The sequence below is a fragment of the Schistocerca cancellata genome, chromosome 2, assembly GCF_023864275.1.
Source record: "Schistocerca cancellata isolate TAMUIC-IGC-003103 chromosome 2, iqSchCanc2.1, whole genome shotgun sequence".
Taxonomy (NCBI): Eukaryota; Metazoa; Arthropoda; class Insecta; order Orthoptera; family Acrididae; genus Schistocerca; species Schistocerca cancellata.
In genome coordinates, this window is record NC_064627.1 from 128,157,809 (window position 1) to 128,170,003 (window position 12,195).

Below are 12,195 nucleotides of genomic sequence, written 5' to 3' on the forward strand. Positions count from 1 at the left end.
TTTAACGTCTGTAGACGTCTCTCCGTTGATAACAACATGCTGGTCGCAATGCCAGCAATACCTCCAAACCTAACTGTGTCCAGGCCTCCACTCGCCGACTAGACCGTCCGTGTCTGCCCAGCACCACACCAGACACCAGAGTCCTTACCGCTGGTTGCCGCCAGACTTTCCAGTTCCTCTCACCTGTATCCCTATGCGTTTTCGGCCAGTCAGAACTCTTAAATTTCGAGATGTTGTCCCACCAGTCATGGGCGCGCCGTATTTGTGTCCCGTTCCAACCGCTGTATTGCCGCAACGGCGAGAAGCAGTCTCTCTCTGTGTCGCATGTACGCTCTCTCTCTCTCTCTCCTTCCACCTGTGTGGTATCAGGCTAGCCCGGTGCCCCCTGCGGCCATTGGCGCCACTCCGCCCCCAAAGCAGCCGCCATGTGAAGCTGCGGCCAGACTTCGGCCACCTCGCTTGTTCTACAGCTCAAAACAGCTCTTTCCTGTGTCCATCCAAACCACCTTCCTAATGAGATTACTCACAGTTCTCAAAATTTTACGTACCAGTATGAACCTTGGTATGGTTGTATTAGTATTGTTGTGTCTAACGGCTATACCTGTCCGAATGGTAATTGTCATTTATTTCCTGAATAAATCTCATGTAAGGTGCTAAAATCTGCCACCTTACAAGCTGAAATTATGATGCCCGATGTAGAGTCAGACGAATGGGTGAAACAATTGCCACATATACCAAAGCAAGTCACCAAAGAAGAAGAGATACAACAAGTGTAGGTATAGTTAAAGGACATGCTGATTTGAGGCAGAGAAAATATAATTAATGGTTAAAAACTGCACGCCAATACGAGGAGGGAATGTTGGCCCTGTTTAGGACACATGAAAAGGCCTCAAGCATCAAAAGAATTAACAAAAAGTGGCAATTGTTTTATATCGAAGCACACCTGACAGTAAAAAGCCTTATAAAGGAAGGATCCTACCAGCTGGCGCATCCCGAGACATTAAAGGTGAGAGCATTATATCCTCATAAAGATATAAAATCTTTTCTACATGAAAAGAGTAACAGACTTCACCTAAAGGTGAAGACTTACCTTGTAAATCTGTAAATAGTTATCATACTGCTAAGTTTTTTTTATTATTTATGTGCATTTCTTTATGCGTTATGTTTCAGTATTGTGTATCTGCGTGTATGATTTGTTGTTTGACTGAAATCTAATAACTGCGTCACATTAAAGAAAGTCTCTGTTGTGAAGGTAATGACTTTCTCATTAGCCTGAGACGACACACTAAGGTCAAAATGTGAGTGGAAAATAAGCAAACTGTATGGTCCTCAGTGTATTAACTGCTTGTTTGTGGTATAAAACATAGAAATTAATTCAGAGATAGTGTAATCTTCATGAAAAATTCGTCAAGAATTTATTGACGCCTAGTTTCAAACGTTCACTTAGAAAACTTAATGAATTACTATGCAGATAAACCTCTTACATTATTTGATTTTCAAACAGCTGAGCAGAGCTGAACGTACTCAGGCATTTCGCTCTTTACCTATTCTCATCAACACTAAACTGACACACAATATTTTTAGCGCAACGCAATCTGACTTTCAATAATCCCTACAAATAATGGCCCTGACTAACATTAACCTATACCTTTCACAAATCACTTACCTCACAAAAATCTTCGTTACTAGAACTACTGCAATACAGCGAGCGCCACTACTGCCAGCTAAGTAAAAGATTCAAACTACTGAAGGCACTAACTACTGATAGACATAATTAGCAAATGAAATACAAACAATGTATTTACCTTAAAAGTGTTCAAAAGTCGTAATATATATAGCAGTTCATGACATCCAGTCTTACAAATTTACTGTGTCTCTGATGGACACATGTCCAGATCATCCGCTCTCAAAACTCCGCCATTTCTCTCCCCACATCCACCACTGCTGGCGGCTCACCTCCAACTGCGCAACGCTAAGCGCTGTTAAAAGCCAACTGCCCAACACTACAGTGGCGAATATTACTCCAACAATGCAAGCCAACCACAGCCTTCACACAGCACAGTCAGTGATTTTCATATAGAGCGCTACATGGCGTTACCAACATAAAAACCTGAACAGCCTACTTACAAGTTGTCTTGTTCTTCGCGAACATTACAAGATCACTTGTGAACAAGAAACTTGGGACTCATGATATTGTACACTACCATGAAGAATTAATAACGAAACTACATAACGATTCTGTGTTGGATGTAACAATGATTGTGAAATCACTTGAACTGAATAGTCCAGGTGAACAAATGGTCTTAATTTTCTCCATGAGGAAGAATTGACTGCTCATACAAGCTCATAACAAGATTGTGGCCAAGAAATATGTACTGTATGTACTGATTAATGGATAATATTACTCAGAATCAACTTTCTCCATTTACGATGTACGAACTACGTGAGTAAAAGTGCATTGTAAGTGTTTAACTAAGGAACGCCAGAGAAGCGATCGCAATATGCGGACGCTCCCAGTGAGTGAACAGATAACTCGGTGAAATGTTCCTGTGGACGAAAAATGAACTGATCCACAGTTAACGACAGAGAAATAACTCTGAAGATTGGTAAAGACTGTTTACTGTAAATACCTCTAAACGTTAAAGGCAAACGACCGTTGTGGGTGAAATTTCCATATAAACAAATTATGTATGAATTACGAACTGTCAAACACTGTACTTCGCTTACGGGAGCAAGCCGCATGTTATTACGAAACATTTGAACGTTGAGAGGACATGTGTACCAACACGAAAACGTAAATTCACTAAGTTTTTACACGTCTGCGTAGAACGCTCACCATAGTGAATATATGCAGTGCATGCAAATGAAAAGTAGAGTGAACCAAACCATGAAACGTACAGCTTCGCAAGACTGTCTTTACAGAGAGAAACCTACGACGTGAGTGTTTAAAAGTACTGGACTAGTGACATTCAGCACAACTCACAAGGAACAATTTTTGATATTACATAGATGGCTGGAGAGTGAATGACTAATAATAACTAGCTCTTTCCAGTTGTTTATGTTAACATCGGTATGTGATGAGAAAGCTGTTGCTCGTTCGACTGTTGTTTCATGTTTGCATACGCGAGGCGTGCCGCCGGACAACACACGCCAGTAGCCACAGCTTATCTACGTGACGGGGACGGGGTTCGCTCACCACGTTAACACTGCGCCAAAGTTCATCAGCCGCCGATCGACGCTAGGGCACAGGGTTTGCTCCTCAAGCCAGCACTGCTTGGCAGTCCATTGCTCAGTGTCTGTCAACAGGAGGCGTGTTCCTGAAGATTGCGCCACCAATCCAGCGATATCACTCGTCGTAGGGCCTCGATCTACATTGCTACAAGACTGTTGAAATAAACTGCATTAAGCACAACTTTAAACTGAAAGACTGTTAAGGGGGGACGTTGATGAAAAACACACACTATTTCAAAAATGCACCAAATCCACAGTTTTGGAGATATGGCAATGAAATTCTGTACCACACTGTACATGAAAGTAACACATTTACATATAAAATCCTTTGATTATATATATTCAACTTTTTAAATGAAATTAGTTTTTTTATGTTAAAAAAATAATGTATGTTCCTTTTTCTCAGAAAGTATTCAAGAGATTTCTACAAAAATTTCTCTGTTTCATATCTTTATATGTTGTAAGCTTCTCTCATGAGGTTTTTGGAATAGGTCAAATGGGAGATTTTTGATAATTTTTTAATTATAGTTTCACAAGTACAATTTTAAATTCATGCAAAATTCCAAGCACCCTGCACCATATCTCAGCTTGCAATCAGAGTTTCAAAATCTTTTCTTGAGACTACATTTATTAGGTTTACAGAAATATGTGTACAAAATTTCATAATTCTAGCATTCACAGAATCTGAGGAAAAGGTACATAAACTCTAAAAAACAAACTTTTCAGGAAACTTAATTTAAAGTTCAACCTAACTTTTTTCCTTATGTCACTTCTTCAGAAGGCACCACATCTGTACTCTGGGTCGTCTTTCCCTTCAAGGCTTCTCTTGTGGTTTCTCGCTGTCCGTCTTCTTTCCTTTACCAAGTCTGCAACTCACTTTTCAGCTGCAGACACGCACTCTAAATCTATTTTTCTCAGGATATCTTGAATAAAATTTCCTATCTTGAAGCCCATTCTTTCTAATACCTTCGTCCTCCCGACGTTCCTATCATTAAATACAATCACTGCATCATAAGTTGCAATTCTGACAACTGTAGCAGATGCAAATGTATTTTAGTCAATCGTTTCCATATCAGTGAATTTAGAGACTCATTTGGATTTTGCCATGAACACACTTTTTAAGAAGTGCAGGATCAGGCAGAAACCTTCAAGTGGGCTTGACAGGATCCAGGATACAATTTGGAGGCCTCTCACTGATCTGGTATTGAAGTGCTGCTTTAAAACGCGAGCAACTAAACGTGAGCAACTTTGGGCACTTATTGTCAATGACTTGTACTAATAAATAAAAAATAAATCGAAAATTGACATTTTTGGTCAATTTCATCAACGTCCCCCCTTAAATCAGTCGACGAAATGTTTTAAAAAAACTTTATTCTTGCATAGCAACATAATTTTTTAAATTAGCAATTATGTTTATGAAATAATGGCCACAATTTGCTTGTGAAAGACATCTGCGAAATGCAAAAGACAATTTTATCTCGTTGTAGAGGTAATAAATGAAAATGTTTATGTCTATATATCTGCAGTCTGAGAGTACTACAACATATTGTTTCACTTGCATTTAGATGCAATATCATTTTCTTGTGAAAGCTCAAGTGAAAACAGTTTAAAGACTCTGGGTGGTGTTTTTACACCCTGATTTTTACCGCGCCACTAATCCAGACGGGCGAGAATGAGCCACCTTTAACCGTCAATTTTTTGTTGTTATCAAGATGTTCTCATTAGGAACAAAATTAGAGACTGGCTGTAGATAAAGTATTGCCCATGATCGTAAAATAATATCTGTTGGTATCAGATAATGCTTGTGTGAAGTTGTTTAGTGCTAGTCGTAAAACGTGTGCTTAAGCCTGAAACATCGGTGGAATGCCTGGATACAAATAAAACTTCTGTCCAGACATACCAGGGGGCCATTATACTAATAACAGGTGATGACATTAAATAAAGTCCACAGTTGTATTTACTAAAATATTTTGACTATACCCAAAGACTTTGATACAGGAGTGCGTAAAGGAAAATTAATTTAAGAATAAGACCGGCATAGAAATTCTATATTAATAAAGAACCTCTTTCTTCGATGTAATTAGAATGAAAAGATTTTATTTGTTAATCGTTGTAAAAGGATAAGATTTCACTATGAGGTTTCTCCTATCCTGGAATGCACGTAACGGTCAGCCTTTGAACATCGTAAGGCTGTAATGATTTAATATTAGTTACTATCTAATATGAAAAGAATTATTACTATTTCATTTAAGTTAACATCCTTTCCCATGTAGGAAGTAGTAATTTTTCTAATTTTCAATGGCCGCAGCAACGTGGAAAGATCGCGCCAATAACTTTGTTGAGCGCCATTACCGGCCGTAACATTTATTTTAATATTTTTACGCCTGTCTCAGGCGTAAACGCCTGAGAGTGTATAAATAATTTCCCCTTGATAGGCTTTATATGAATATACTAGTAATTTTAGGGAATTGGTAGTATTTATTGTAACTGGTGGACTATCAGTTCAGTGATTTAAATAGGCAGCTTTTCGGAGATCGATTGCCATTTCAAAGGCAATATTTTGAGGTAAAAAATAATAATTAATTTACATTTCCTTACGAAGAGTCAACAATCGTACGCCACGCAACACCCACAATTAGTAATATTGTATCATGCTTTCTTTATCAAAGACACCCTAAGATGTTCACGTAAACATTTTACTTGTCACATTTCAAGGCGCCTCACTCCACGCATCTCTAGCAAAGTTTCGTGTCTTTATTCAAAACAAAAGTTGTTTCAATTAAAGAATCAGAGCAGATTTCACTATATTGTCTCCCATTTGTAAGTGGAATTCTATCCTTTTCTGTAGTATGTACTTCAATACAGCGCTTTTCACTGTAGTTTTCCCTGCCTTAGGATAAATGTCATAAAATCTAGTACATTTAGGCACCAGTACATATGGCAAGCCGTATACATCACAAAGAAGCTAAATGGCGACTTACATATAGTACGACGTAATGCATTATCTGGCAATAATTTGTACAACTGACTGTCCTTCAACAACGACAAATTTTTATCAACTCTGCCCACAAAGTATTCTCCCTCCAACACTTCAACTAACGATTTTTCTTGCATTATTTGTATTTTGACTAGATGTATAATGGTGCAAGGAAAAGGATGTTGGTAGATCTCCTAAATTCATTTGATCTGATGCAGACTGCGTTTTTTTCCAATAAGGGTGCAGGGGAACAGTAGCACAGCCATAGACCATAATTTTATTCATTCTTCATTAATAGATGGGCATTCTGTTAGTAAAAGGACAAATGTTAACACTAAAAGATTTTTGTACTCAAACAAATGTCACAAATAATTACAAACTATGTAGGAAAGTTAATCCAATAGCAATAGAGAGTTTTTTAAACCTTGTAAAGGAACAAGAGTGGCAGGATGTTTATAGTGCTGATAACATAGATGATAGATATAGTGCTTTCCTTAACACATTCCTCATGCTCTTTGAGAGTTGCTTTCCATTAGAACGTTCTAAACAGGGTACTAGCAGTAGTAGGCAGCATGGGTGGCTGACTAGTTGGATAAGCATGTAACGTAGAACAAAGCGGGAATTATATCAAAATGTTAGAAGTAGTCACAATCAAGCTACAGTAGCCCTTTACAAACAGTACTGCAAGGTGCTTAAAAATGTTATTAGGAAGGCAAAGAGTACGTGGTATGCAAATAGAATATGTAATTGGGTTGTGAAATGTCTGGTCAGCAGCACAATGTCGACGATATAAAGTCAGTTAGTAGTAAAAATAATTATGTTACTGACAAATCAAATATATGTACAGTATTTAACAATCATTTTCTGAGCGTTGCTTGTGAGTTAAATAGTTAAATAAAAATTGTTTTACAAGGAATCATTAACATTCTTGGCAAATGCCTTTCCGAGACTGATGTCTGAAATACTCCTCTGTGATACAGACAAGGGGGAGATTGAGTTAATAATTAAATCACTGCAGACTAAAGACTCTCATGGTTATGATAGGGTGCCTAGCTGAATGTTAAAGTACTGTGCTGCAAATGTTAGCCCTGTATTTAGCCATATTTGTAATTTTTCCTTTCGGAATGGTCAGTTTCCTGAGCTATTAAGGTACTCAGTATCAAAGCCGCTTTATAAAATGAGAGAAAGGGATAATGTAGATAATGTTAGACCCATTTCTATGCCATCAGTGTTTGCTAAAGTTATTGAAAAGGCTGTGTGTGTAAGGATGATTGATCATTTTATATCACACGATTTGCTATGTACAGTTCGGCTCTACAAGTCACTTAACAACTGAGAATGCTATATTCTCTTTTCTGTGTGAGGTACTGGATGGGTTAAACATAACGTTTCGAAAGGTAGGCATATTTTTTGACTTAACTAAGGCATTGGATTCTGTTGATCACAAAATATTGCTCCAAAAGTTGGACAATTTTGGAACACGGGGAGTAGCTCACAATTGGTTTAGCTCTTACTTTAGCAACTGACAGTAAAAGATCATTACTCACAATGTTGAGAATGGCTTTGATGTGGGGTACGGTAAAATTAGGGGGCGCCCCAGGAATCAGTGTTGGGGCCACTCCTGTTCCTTATTTATATAAATTATGTGCCCTCTGGTATTACGAGTAACTGTAAAATATTTCTTTTTGCTGATGACACTACCTTGGTAGTAAAGGATGCACTATTTGAAACCGAGTCAAAGTGAACGTGCGGGCCATCGTATGGTGCTTCGACGTCCAATCCACTATATACTATACTATTATAATATACTATTCTATACCGCTTCAACCGCACGCGAGCTATGTGCCGGGTATCCATCATGTTGGAAGTACATCGCCATTCTGTCATGCAGTGAAACATCTTGTAGTAACATCGGTAGAACATTACGTAGGAAATCAGCATACAGTGCACCATTAGATTGCCATCGATAAAATGAGGGTCAATTATCCTTCCTCCCATAATGATGCACCATAAATTAACCCGCCATGGTCGCTGATGTTCCACTTGTCGTAGCCATCGTGGATTTTCCGTTGCTCAATAGCGCATATTATGCCGGTTTCCGTTACCGCTGTTGGTGAATTACGCTTCATGGCTAAATTGAACGCGTGCAAGAAATCTGTCATCGTGCCGTAATTTCTCTTGTGCCCTGTGGCAGAACTGTACACGACGTTCAAAGTCATCGCCATGCAATTCGTGGTGCATAGAAATATGGTACGGATGCTATCGATGTTGATGTAGCATTCTCAACACCGACGATTTTGAGATTCCCGATTCTCGTGGAATTTGTCTGCTACTGATGTGCGGATTAGCCGTGACAGCACCTAAAACACCTACTTGGGCATCGTCATTTGTTGCAGGTCGTGGTTGACGTTTCACAATTGGCCGAACACTTCCTGTTTCCTTAAAGAACGTAACTATCCGGCGAACGATCCGGACACTTGGATGATGTCGTCCAGGATACCAGGCAGCATATGTAGCACTCGCCCGTTTGTCATTTTGATCACAATAGCCATACATCAACACGATATCGACCTTTTCCGCAATTGTTAACCGGTCCATTTTAACACGGGTAATGTATCACGAAGCAAATACCGTCCGCACTGGCGGAATGTTACGTGATACCACGTACTTATACGTTTGTGACTATAACAGCGCCATCTATCACAAAGCGAAGAAAGTGGTCCAACTAAAACATTCATATTTCTTTACATACTACACGAATATGTAATAAAAAATGGAGGTTATTATTTACAAAAACGCAGTTGATATCCGTTTGACCTATGGCAGCACCATCTAGCGGGCCATCATATCGCCATCTGGTTTCCCCCTTCAAGCTAGACAAGTTTCGCTCTTTGTAGTTTTATCGTTCGATGCTTATTTCGTGAGATATTTTGCCCGGTCACTATCAATGGACAACCCTGTATATATTCCTTAATGTCATTTATTGTTAACAATATTATATTCCGAAGAAGAAGCATCTTTCACTCAGTTAATACTCGGCAGAAATCAAACCTGTATTTGGATCGGGCTTTCTTAACTCTTGTGCAGAAAGGTGTGCAGTATACTGCTGCATCCATTTTCAATAAGATACCACTCGAATTCAAAAATCTTAGCAGTAATCCTCGCGCTTTCAAATCGAAACTGAAGAGTTTCCTCGTGGGTCACTCCTTCTATTCTGTCGAGGTGTTCCTTGAAAAATTTATCTGATTCTGGTTGTATTGTTGATTGCGTTTACTTAAACTTATGTACTCATATTATTCTGGTTCACATACATTTTATTTTTATACATTTTTACTTTTAGGTTGTAATATCGTGTACTGACACGTTCCATGGCCTTGGAGTTTTTCTACTCAGTTTGATCCTACGGAACTTCACATGTAAATAAATAAATAGATATGTCCTCGCCCGCCCATTTACAATGTCTTACATTACTTAACACATCGTTTATACAGTATACACTCCACTATGCACAAGAGCAACGCCACTCTGCGTCCATATTTCATCACCCATAACTTGCAACTCGCCAGTGCCTCTCTATTTGAGCGTTCGCTCCCGGAGATAACATTGCTGTACAGGGTTATTATAAATGATTGACGCGATTTCACAGCTCTAAAATAACTTTATTATTTGAGATATTTTCACAATGCTTTGCACACACATACAAAAACTCAAAAAGTTTTTTTAGGCATTCACAAATGTTCGATATGTGCCCCTTTAGTGATTCTCCAGACATTAAGCCGATAATCAAGTTCCTCCCACACTCGGTGCAGCATGTCCCCATCAATGAGTTCGAAACCATCGTTGATGCGAGCTCGCAGTTCTGGCACGTTTCTTGTTAGAGGAGGTTTAAACACTGAATCTTTCACATAACCCCACAGAAAGAAATCGCATGGGGTTAAGTCGGGAGAGCGTGGAGGCCATGACATGAATTGCTGATTATGATCTCCACCACGACCGATCCATCGGTTTTCCAATCTCCTGTTTAAGAAATGCGGAACATCATGATGGAAGTGCGGTGGAGCACCATCCTGTTGAAAGATGAAGTCGGCGCTGTCGGTCTCCAGTTGTGGCATGAGCCAATTTTCCAGCATGTCCAGATACACGTGTTCAACCGTTTCTTCGCTCACTGCAGGCCGACCCGTTGATTTCCCCTTACAGAGGCATCCAGAAGCTTTAAACTGCGCGTACAATCGCCGAATGGAGTTAGCAGTTGGTGGATCTTTGTTGAACTTCGTCCTGAAGTGTCGTTGCACTGTTATGACTGACTGATGTGAGTGCATTTCAAGCACGACATACGTTTTCTCGGCTCCTGTCGCCATTTTGTCTCACTGCGCTCTCGAGCGCTCTGGCGGCAGAAACCTGACGTGCGGCTTCAGCCGAACAAAACTTTATGAGTTTTTCTACGTATCTGTAGTGTGTCGTGACCAAATGTCAATGAATGGAGCTACAGTGAATTTATGAAATCGCTTCAATCATTTGTAATAGCCCTGTATTTCAAACATATTCTTTAGATTTATACCACACACATTTCCCTGACTTTACCAACTTCTCTGCCACATAGTCTTACAATAATATTTTTCAATAATGTTTCGTAATTACATTACAGATTTTTATGCAATGAACACTGACAAAGTTAACAAAGTGCCGACATATGTAGGAAATTACAGCAAAATTAAAGAATTTATTGAAAAATTCTGAGGCACTGTGTTGTATTGTCAGAACAAGAGATGTGAGAGGACATGAGAGAATAACTTCTATGATACTAGAGGGAACTGTAGAAAATCTCTTGACGAAGACAGAGATTGCAAGTACATCCATCAAATAACTGAGGGAAGAGGGTGGAAGCGGTACTCTGAGATAAAGAACATTCCAGTATGCTTTTGACCACTTTGTACATATGGGTCACACAAATTTACGAATGTGTCTATATTTTGGTAGTGATATTTTCATGGCAGAGAACTGGATAGCAACCTCGTAGCTACGGCTTCCTTCTATTAAGTGAGACAATTATGTTTGAAGTCAAGGAAGTGGGATCAATATCCTTTAAATCATGAAGTAAATCCCCAAAACAGGGTATCAGTGCGACAATTATTTATGTTCTTAGCTTCAGTGCTCAGACTGACTGATGCAGTTTTCAACGGTACTCTTTTGGAAGTCTGCTCTTCACACATACATCCCTTAATTACCAAATACAGGCTGACTCACAAGAATGGGAAATTTTGGAAAGGGGGTTAATGGGTGAGCACTATAACTTTACACTTACTTATTTATGTCAATGTATAGTACAGAGTGTGCCATTATTGTCACGAGGATTTATATTTCTTGAATATCAGATCCGATATTGAGTTTCCTCTCGGCCTACTCATTCGTGCGGCCTGATAGGAAATTTATTCATGGCTGAACTAAACATTTCAACAGGGATCATGGAGATTTCTTCTCGTGTTCTTAGCAGGTCGAGTACGCTAAACCGAGCTCTTAAGGTGGCCCCGCAAGAAAAAAATGACACGCTGTTAAGTCAGGCGATCTTGGTGGTCATGCTTTGTCACCCTGCCCTGATATGACGCGGTTACCAAACAATCGTTTCACAGCTCCCACATGTATCCGTGCCGCATGTGCCGTTGCTCCGTCATGTGAAAAGAAACCGTTAGCAGGAAAAAGGATCAGCCCATAAGCAATAAGACTTAAAAAAAAAATGGTTCAAGTGGCTCTGATGGTTCGAGTGGCTCTGAGCACTATGGGACTTAACATCTGAGGTCATCAGTCCCATAGAACTTAGAACTACTTAAACCTAACTAACCTAAGGACATCACACACATCCATGCCCGAGGCAGGATTCGAACCTGCGACCGTAGCAGTCGCGCGGTCAACAAGACTTTCCATCATGGCAACGTACCGAACAGGCCTTACAGAAGTTGCGCACCCATTATCATATTAAAAAAAAATAGATA